Source organism: Salmo trutta, chromosome 36, assembly GCF_901001165.1.
Source record: "Salmo trutta chromosome 36, fSalTru1.1, whole genome shotgun sequence".
NCBI classification, from domain to species: Eukaryota; Metazoa; Chordata; class Actinopteri; order Salmoniformes; family Salmonidae; genus Salmo; species Salmo trutta.
In genome coordinates, this window is record NC_042992.1 from 29,368,620 (window position 1) to 29,378,995 (window position 10,376).

General features: G+C 39.0%; 1 long non-coding RNA gene across 1 annotated transcript; it reads left to right on the top strand.

Annotated features, from left to right (window-relative positions):
- Positions 1–7,799: 7,799 nt before the first annotated feature.
- LOC115176219 (uncharacterized) lies at positions 7,800–10,025 on the top strand. Its single transcript, XR_003872186.1, has 2 exons — positions 7,800–8,262; positions 9,485–10,025. It is a non-coding gene; the product is annotated as an uncharacterized LOC115176219 (long non-coding RNA).
- The last annotated feature ends 351 nt before the right edge of the window (positions 10,026–10,376 follow it).

The following is a 10,376-nucleotide window of genomic DNA, read 5'->3' on the forward strand; positions in this document are numbered from 1 at the left end:
GTCGTCATTGACCTAGCGTAGGCTTAAACACTGGTATACACTGATTTGTAAGGCCATACTGGGTAAAATGACACTTTATCTCTGTTCTTTTTTAATCTGGTCAGTAAATAAATATAAATTACATTCTCATTCTCATTTGCTTTTAACAGTACCAAGAATTAGAACAGGTCATGGTAGGAATAGTTGTAGTTACTGAGCTCTGTGGTCCTGGAATTCTCTCCTGAACATTTAAAAATGTGATGATTTGGTCACGTTGGTGGAGTTTAAACAGTTCGTTAATGTAAATATCATCATCAAAGAGTGTAATTGTCTTTAGTACAGCTGTTTTTTAGTTATGACATTCATGTTTCTTTACGTAATATGTAATTGTTGTACTGTATGTGTGTCTATAGTTTTGTTCAATGTTGTGTCTGTAACTATTTTAAAGTCACCATTGACCTCATGGTGAAATCCCTGAGAGATTTCCTTCTTCTCTGACAACTGAGTTAGGAATGATGCCTGTATCTTTGTAGTGACTGGGTGTATTGATACACCATACAAAGTGTAATTAGTAACTTCACTAAGCTCAAAGGAATATATATATGTTTTTACCCATTTACCAATAGGTGCCTTTCTTCGTTGAATCAGCGTTTGAAATTCATTGCTCAACTGAGGGACCTTTCAGATAATTGTGTGTGGGCTACAGAGATGAGGTAGTCATTGCACACAGAGTGAGTCCATGCAAGTTATTATGTGATTTGTTAAGCACATTTGTACTCCTGAACTTATTTTGGCTTGCCATAACGAAGGGGTTGACTACTTATTGACTCAAGAGATTTCTGGCTTTTCATTTCAAATGAATTTGTAACAATTTCTAAATCATAATTCCACTTTGACATTATAAGGTGTGGTGTGTAGGCCAGTGACACAAAAATGTATCAATTTTCAATCCAGGATACAACACAACAAAATGTGGATCAAGTAATGAGGTGTGAAAACTTTCTGAAGGCACTGTATGTTGTTTAATAGCCTGTTGAAATGTTGAAAGTCAGTTGATATTGACAGAATAACACATTTTTTGTCTTCATAGCTGTAGAAAGTTGTAGTGCAGCCTCTGCATGTCATAGAGACAAACCAAATATATCCCATATGCATCTGAGTCACGTCTTTTCCCAGTATTTTGCATTGTGTTTCTAGCATAAAGCATTGCAGACTAAAACTTCATTATAGATCAGGGCAATTTCATAAAAATAAAATCTTATGCTAACAAGGTGTAGGCTTATGCTTTTAGCCATTTTCTTTAACAAAAGCCACAATGTCCTCACATACCCCTTCAATTTGAGGCCTTGAAACAGGTAGGCCTACCTCTTATTTCTAGAATAGGAAGAAATAGGCTCCAACACAAAGTCTTCTTGTTGTTAAAGGGGCCTAAGGTCAAATTAAAATGAAGACTGATTAAATGTATGAGGCCTTCTTGAATTAGCCTACTATCAGCACCCATGCGCTGTCCATATCCATGGCTGCCCGCTTCATAGTAATGTCATTTATGTAAATTACTAAAATATTGCTAAGGGGCTAGGAGACATTTAAAAAAAAATTAAAATCAATTACGGCCCAATCACGACTTAGGAAATTAAGGCTTTCCTATACACGCCTTTCCTAAGCTCTTCTCTGTAATTGGTATTCAGACCTCCCTTATGAAGTTGCGTAATGGCTTTGCAGGTTCCCTTTCGCACACAGAATAAATGTAATTCAACAGCTAAAAACCCTCACACTTGCTGGCCAACATATGTTCTAGGATTTTCATATTCAGTAGGATTTTCAGTAGATTTATGTTAAGCTATCTCTTTAAATACGATGTACCTTTAAGGGTCATTCTTGGGCTTGGGTAATATTTCAGTCCCTCTGACTTTTTATATTATATTTCAAGTATTGGATCACCAAAATGAAATGTTAAAAGAGATTGTATATAAATTGAAATGTCCAGTATAATTACTTGAAATAAATATAGCATTAATTTAAACTTTATTATAAAAAATCTTATATTTTAACTGACACTAAGAATTGTGTCATGTCCCCCAGGTGTTTCACTAAATTTTTACTTGGGAAATTAATATTAAAATATGCACATAATTAATACATTTTGCCATTAATGCAAACATATATTTGTGTTCTTTTGTTGCGAAGGTATTATTGTCAAATAAATGCATGATTATTGAATATAATCACACAATTTAGCTCTGTCCCGCAATCTACACTCAACCCCGTCACGCCAACCAAACTCTGCCAATAAAAATGGTCAGTCCAACCTTATGTGCCATCATTAATAGGAAGTGACATCATTCAACAATTTTCAACTGCATGGTACATTAACAGGCAAGTAATCACATTCTTTTATATCTGTATTATTATAATTTTTTAAGTCAGGTGGGGATCATCGAGCTGACCAACTCAACCCTCTTACATGAAATAAAGATGGAAAACTAGTACTTATCAAAATGATACTTTAACACATAGAAATATACAATCTTTTAATTTCATCCACACCGTGTGGTCTCCTGTCCTTCACCACATGAGAAGCAGAGCCCATTTTGAGCCAAAAAACACAACCCTCACACTCAACCCCATCACATTTCATTGTAACAGGGTTGTAAACCTATGGCAGGGTTGAGTTATTTACTTTATTTATGAATATTGAATCTAAACAAATGAATTATTCAATATATTAAACATTATATATTGTTTATATTCACTTATGAAACATGCTGTAATGTGTTCCATGTGAGCAAAAAATATATTTTAAGGCAGGTAGCCTAGTGGTAGGAGAGTTGGGCAAGGCTCTTAACTTCAGTTGTTCCTTTATGTCACTCTAAATCCTAAATTACTCAAGGATTAAAGTGTATACTTGTATATATTCTAAGAATCTTTTATTTAACGTTATCCATTGAAACATCTAGGAAATGATGGCACCCACATCAGCAGCAGAAAACAAAGACAGTGTCAAGCATTTCAAAATGCTGAACCAGAAAAAGGAGAACAATACCTTGAGAGAGAGCGTCAGAGATGGAAAATACATTTTGAGGCAGGGAAAAACAAAAACATCAGTGATTTAAGTGAGAGAGACCAGGATCAGAAGCGTAAACAGTGGAGAACAGCATACAAAAGAAGCAAGGAGAGGAAAGGAGTACTAAGGAACTTGACCACTCCTCCACAAAGTCCAGATCAGGTCATCACCCTTGCTCCTGGTGAGCTGATGTCTCGTGATGTCAGCTGCCTTTGTTCAACAAAGAAGGACCTAAACTGTACATGCTTTAACACACAGCACTTCAGTTTCAGGCAGAAGGTCCTGGCTGCTACAGAACAGCCAGCCAATGAGGAAAATCCACAACCTGTGGACAAAATCCAGGTTTTATTGGGCAGTGTGTAGTGGAATACGAGGATGACCATTATCCAAGCATCATCCTCAGCACGGATAAAAATTTGTGTACAAGTGAAATGTATGCATCATGAAGGACCAAGCAGGTTTTTCCGGCCTTCTCGAGACGACATCCACAGGTATCAGTTTGATGAAGTCCTTGAGATGATTCCACCCCCACAGCGTTTGACATCCAGCCACGTAGAGGTTGAGAGAGATGTGTGGGCCAGACTCCCAGGAAGAAAACCATGAATGAACGAATAGGGTGCTCCTGAGAAGAAGAATAGTCATGCTGACACTAGTGCTGTTCTAGCGTTCTAAATGCCCTTGGAAAATGTTCCTACAGTTTGATGACACGTTGAACTTTTCTGATGAAACCTGTTGAATGTTATTAATCACCCTAATGCCTGATGTGTTTTTATTTGTTTCAATATTTACTGCAGTTTGGTTAATAAAACCAAGATTATTCTAAATATATATCTAATGTCCTTATTACATGGTCGAATACAATGAAATGAAAGGTTTTAGGGTAAATCTTGGGATGGATTTTGATAGCAAACTAAACTAGTTTATATGTAAACTGATGTGTCTCTTTAACCCCGTTACAGTATTCAACCCCGTCACCCTAGTCTCAACCCCGTCACATGACAATATTTTTTTAATAAAATGGCAAAGATTAATAAATATGAATTTAATGTTTTCTGAGCTCAGTGTGAAATGTTAAGGACAATCCCAAGAAGATTATATTTGTTAATATTCTGAATTGAAAGCATTTTTTTATTTCAGGGTTTAATATAGCAAAATGTTATATTTATAATAATTGAATTGGTTTGGGGGACACATGAGCATTAGGTAAATGTTGATTTTATAACAAGTATATTTTATAATCATATTCAGACAACGTCCATATTGTCTGTGACTGGGTTGAAGATAAATGTTGTCCATCAGACAAAAATGGACAATAATAAAAGGGATTTAATGCCTGGAGGTGAGAAAATATGTTTTCTTGAAGGTTTAATATGTACTTAATGTTGTGGGGTGTTCAGAAAATGCATTTATTCTCGTAAAAATATTATTATAAAATATTTAATAATAATATAATATTTAAAAATAATATTACTGCAATATTAAAATGCAAATCATTTTATAACATTTTTGACATGCGTTTTTCTGGATTTTTTTGTTGTTGTTATTCTGTCTCTCACTGTTCAAATAAACCTACCATTAAAATGATAGACTGATTAATTCTTTGTCAATGGGCAAACGTACAAAATCAGCAGGGGATCAAATACTTTTTTTCCTCACTGTACAATGACAAAGCAAAAGCAGGTTTTTAGACATTTTTGTACATTTATTAAAAATGTACATTAGTATTCAGACCCTTTGCTAAGACTCGAAATTGAGATCAGGTGCATCCTGTTTCCATTGATCATCATTGAGATGTTTCTACAACTTGATTGGAGTCCACCTGTGGTTATTTTAATTGATTGGGCATGATTTGGAAAGGCACACAACTGTCTATATAAGGTCCCACAGCTGACAGTGCATGTCAGAGCAAAAGCCATGAGGTGGAAGGAATTGTCTGTTGAGCTCCAAGACTCGATTGTGTCTAGGCACAGATCTAGGGAAAGGTATCAAAAAATGCATTGAAGGTCCCCAAGAACACAGTGGCCTCCATCATTCTGAAATGGAAGAAGTTTGGAAGGACCAATACTCTTCCTAGAGCTGGCCGCCCGGTCAAACTGAGCAATCGGGGGAGAAGGGCCTTGGTCAGGGAGATGACCAAGAACCCGAAGGTCACTCTGAAAGAGCTCCAGAGTTCCTCTGTGGAGATGTGAGAACCTTCCACGAGGACAAGCATCTCTACAGCACTCCATCAATCAGGCTTTTATGGTAGAGTGGTCAGACGGATGCCACTCCTTAGTAAAAGACACATGACAGCCCGCTTGGAGTTTGCCAAAAGGCACCTAAAGACTCTCAGACCATGAGAAACAAGATTCTCTGGTCTGATGAAACCAAGATTGAACTCTTTGGCCTGAATGCCAAGCGTCACGTCTGGAGGAAACCTAGCACCATCCCTACGGTGAAGCATGGTGGTGGCAGCATCATGCTGTGGGGATGTTTTCAGCGGCAGGGACTGGGAGACTAGTCAGGATCAAGGGAAAGAGGTACGGAGAAAAGTACAGAGAGATCCTTGATGAAAACCTGCTCCAGATGTGTGCCTTGCATGTAGCGTCATACCCAAGCTGTAATCGCTGCCAAAGGTGCTTCAACAAAGTACTGAATAAAAGGTCTGAATACTTATGTAAATGGGATATCAGTTTTTTATCTCTAATAAATTTGCAAAAAAATTCTATACACCTGTCTTTGCTTGGGGTATTATGTGTAGGTTGATGAGGAAAACACTATTTAATACATTTAACGTAACAAAATGTGGAAAAAATCAAGGGGTCTGAACACTTTCTGAATACACTGTATGTATTCACACCCGAGTCAATACTTTGTAGAAGCACCTTTTGCATTGATTACCGCTTTGAGTCGTCTTGGGTGTGTCTGTATCAGCTTTGCACTTCTGTATTTGGGGATTTTCTCCCATTTTTCTTTGCTCTGTTGAGTTAGATGGGGAGTGGCGGTGAACAGCAATCTTTAAGTCGTTCCAAGGATTTTAAATGGGATTCAAGTCTGGGAGTCTGGCCTTTTTTAAATGGGATTCAAGTCTGGGCTTTGGCTTGGTAACTAAAGGACTTTCACATTCTTGTTCTGAATCCATTCCAGCGTTGCTGTGGGGTCACTGTCCTGTACAAATGTAAATCTTTGCCCCAGTCTAAGGTCGTTTGCACTCTGAAGCGGGATCTCATCAAGGATTTGCCTGTATTTGGCTCCGTTCATTGTTTCCTTTAACCTTATACCAGCCTCCCAGTTCCTGCCGCTGAAAAGCATCCCCATATCATGATGCTGCCCCCACCACGCATCACAGTAGGAATGGTGTTAGATGGGTGATGAGCTGTGCCTGGTTTTCTCCAGATATAGCGCTTTACATTCAGACCAAAGAGTAAAATTGTCTCATCAGACCACAGCAACTTTTGCCTTATGATCTCAGTCTTTCACGTGCCTTTTTGCAAACTCCAGGTGTGCTGTCATGTACCTTTTTCTCAGGAGTGGCTTTTGTCTCGCCACTCTACCATGAAGCCCAGATTGGTGAAGTGCTGTACAGTCTGCTGTTTTTCTGGCAAGTTCTCCAATCTCAGCTATGGAACTCTCTAGTTCTGTCAGAGTGGTCATCCGTTTCTTGGTCACCTCCCTGACCAAAGTCCTTCTTGGCCATTTGCTCAGTTTGGTCGAACGGCCAGCTCTAGGCTTAGGGCCAGCTCTAGGCTTAGTCTTGGTAGTTCCATATTTTTTCAATCTCCCAATGATGGAGACCACTGTGCTCTTGGAAACTTTCAACAGTCTAGAAATTGTTTTATACCCTTCCAAATCAAAGTTTATTGTCACGTGCGCCAAATACAACAGGTTCACCTTACAAGCCCTAACCAACAGTGCAATTTTAAAGTAAAAAATAGGTATGAGGTAAACAATAGATAAGTAAAGAAAAAAGAAAGAAAAAAACCCAGTAAAATGACAGTGAAAATAATAGTAGCGAGGCTATTAACAGGTGGCACCGGTACAGAGTCAATGTGAGGGGGCAACGATTAGTCTGGCTAATTCCACAGATATATCTCGGAGATCTACGGGCAGTTCCTTGGAATCCTTGGTATAGTTTCTGTTCTGACATGCATTGTCAAATGTGGTTCAGACAGCTCTAGAGTTATGCTTAGATATGCAGAAAAATAAACATTATCACGTTAGAATTTAGCATAATGATTATGGCTTTAGATTGCAGGAAAAAGTTGTTTCAGGTGTTTGAAAAATGCTAAATTCTCCAACTTCCCCACAGCCATCCTCACGTACTTTGTGCCCCCTCAGGTTTTTGGGGCGGACGACACCCCTGATGACAAGTGCCTGCATTTGGTTGAAAAATGTATCACATCGGCTGTAATGTCGAACAAGCTCCAAAATTATGGAAAGTGCATCAGAACTGCTAAAATTAAAAGACTGGAGAAAGCTCGTGATTTTTTGAGGGACGCTATTAACACAGCAGCGCTACTACTGAACCTGTGGCTAAAACGAGTGCACTGCTTTGCTATGTAGAAAGCCTGCGCTACAGCGTGATAGAATTTGAAAGGCAATGTTCCCACGTTTGCGGCGACTGCATTCACAGTAAACGCTGCATATTCCAGATCAATCGGAAATTACCTTTACATTTCAATCGCGCTAGAGTGCTGATCTTCGGCGGTATGGATTGAAACGATCCCCCAAAGTTGTATTTAAAAAAATAATAATTGTAGCGTTAAAATACCTATCATATTACACATTTAGTAATGACAGAATGCATTTGAAACTTGACGAACAGAATACATTTTGTTCAGCTGAAAGACAATGCCCAGAGCTTACCCATGATGTTGCACAACAATTTAAGTCAATGAGTCATTGTTTTAGTCAAAGTATGATTTATTTGGGCTTAAAGTGGGAAATCTGCAGTGGGAACTTAGTGTAAATTTGTGTCAGTGCCGTGTGTTTCCCCTATGAGATGACGTGCAAATGCTTTTCAGACTAAGTTTATTTTTAGGGCTGGGTTTTATTCTAATGTTAGCAGCCACCAGCATGGCATCGTTTATTAATAACAAACACCAGCAAAGTTCTTCCACTTCACTAGTCGCGACTGAGCTGAGCCAAACAGCCTTTCGACGTGCACTTTTGTGCCTGAGCCATGGAGCAAATTAAAGCGGGGGTGCAATTTGTTTTTTTGCACCTCCACTTTTTAGCAGGTAATTATCATAATCCATTGGATAATTTCTTAATTTGTACTTATTTTTTAGCTAGTCTGTATAAACATGTACACAATGGGGTCCATTATTATTGGCACCCTTGATAAAGATGCGCAAAAAAAGACTGTATAAAATAAATAATACAAATACTGAGCTATATTGTATGTTCCAAAAACATGTATATTATATATATTTTATACTAATGCAATTTCTCAGAGAAAGAGATTGTTTAACAAGAAAGCGATATTGTTTAAAAATGGCCAAGAGCTTTATTTTCATGTCATCTGACCATAGTACCGGTTCCAATCCAATGCCGTTTATCAAACTCCAGGCGGTGCTATGGTCAGATGAAATGAAAATAGAGCTCTTTGGCCACACACACCAGTGGTGGGTTTGGCGTCGAAAAGGTGAAGCATATGCAGAAAAGTACCTAATACCAGCAGTAGAATATGGTAGTGCATCTTTGATGTTATTGGGCTATTTTGCTTCCACTGGTCCTGTGGCCCTTGTTGAGGTCAACGGCATCATTAACCTTACCAAGTACAAGGACATTTTAGCCAAAAACCTGCTCCAACATCGCCTAAACAAAAGCAATGAAACTGCTGTGCAGTTGTCGGTCATCGAAGGTTAGAGTTGGAACTGATTGAATCTAGGCCGAGGTGTTGCCCCTGCCCTGCCCAGACACAAAAGGCCAAAGCAATTGGTAGAAACCAGGGGCCTCATTTACAAACGTTGCGTAGGTACATAAGAAGGCGTACACCACTTTCTAAGCAAACTTTGGGATTTACAAAAATCAAACTTGACGGGAGAACGTGTCAATGTGATAATGGCCCTGTCATTGTCAGTTACAATCAGGGTAATTACCACACCTGAAGGTGTTACGCAATTGGGTAGCTTTGACAATCAAATGGATGGGTATAAAAAGGCATGCAATTACAATGCGTAATGACGCACAACAGCTGCTTTGACACTGTTGGAAGAATTGGGGAATGGAAGAATTCGGAGAGAGCGAATTTTCAGAGACCAGCAAGATTTACTGGCCAATGATGATGAGTGGCTTATGAGCCGGTTCCGATTACCAAGAGCTGTTCTCTTGGATCTCTGTGCTGCAGCGGGCCAAGCTTTACAGAGAAGCACCCGCAGAAACCAAGCCGTGCCTGTCCCACTTCAACTCCTTAGCAACCTTGTTAATTGCATCGATGGTGTCTCTTTACGTTTGAAGGACTGCATCTGTGAGGACACGGCTGCTGGAGGGTTGTGACGCACGATGTGCAGCGGAGACGGCTGGGCTGGGTGCACTCAGCTCCTGCTCAGCTGCAGCACCACCGACCCCGCTGGAACACACAGCGACTAAAAAAAAATGACAATGTCAATTGTTTGTGTAAATAAAATGTTTAAACAACTTGAATGCATTTGAGTGTGTAAACACTTTATGTGTTTTGTCCGTACGCCACCTTTTGACGTGAATCCTCTGCACAGTTTATAAATTAGGCCCCAGGTGAATACAAATCTGGACATTGAAGCCAGTTCCACTGCTGATTTTCATTATTCCCCTCTAATCAATGAATTATTTAGACCTGGAAACAGGTGATGAAATTAATTCTCAGGTAGAACAGAAAACCAGCATTACTCCAGATCTAGACCTAGGTAGGTTTAACTTCAGATTAATTTACAGTGTCAATGGAATGGAGATTTCCAGCTTTCCCTGAAGCAATCTCAGGCCATAACCACCTGCACATAGCTCACATAGCACATAAAAAAAACGAATTAGTCAAGGACTCCACAGTCTAGAAGTCAATAATCTGAAATCTTTTAGAAATCCATTTTTAATCCTGGATTAATTATGGTTCCAAGCACAACGGTGCAGGAACCCTACTGTTTTGCTATTGGTTAGTCTTATTATTCTAGTAGATTGGTAAAACATAAATGGTAGAATCCATCAAGAGTTCCTGAGAATGTTTATTGGAGCCAGACACAAATGTGTGTTCAAAAATAATTTGAAGTATCTGTGTTATAAACAGGATAATCAACTCTGGCCTGTGAAAATCTACAGTAATAGTCAACTGCATGGAGGTGTAATGGTGTTGTGTCAGGTCGGCATCTCAGCCCTGCAT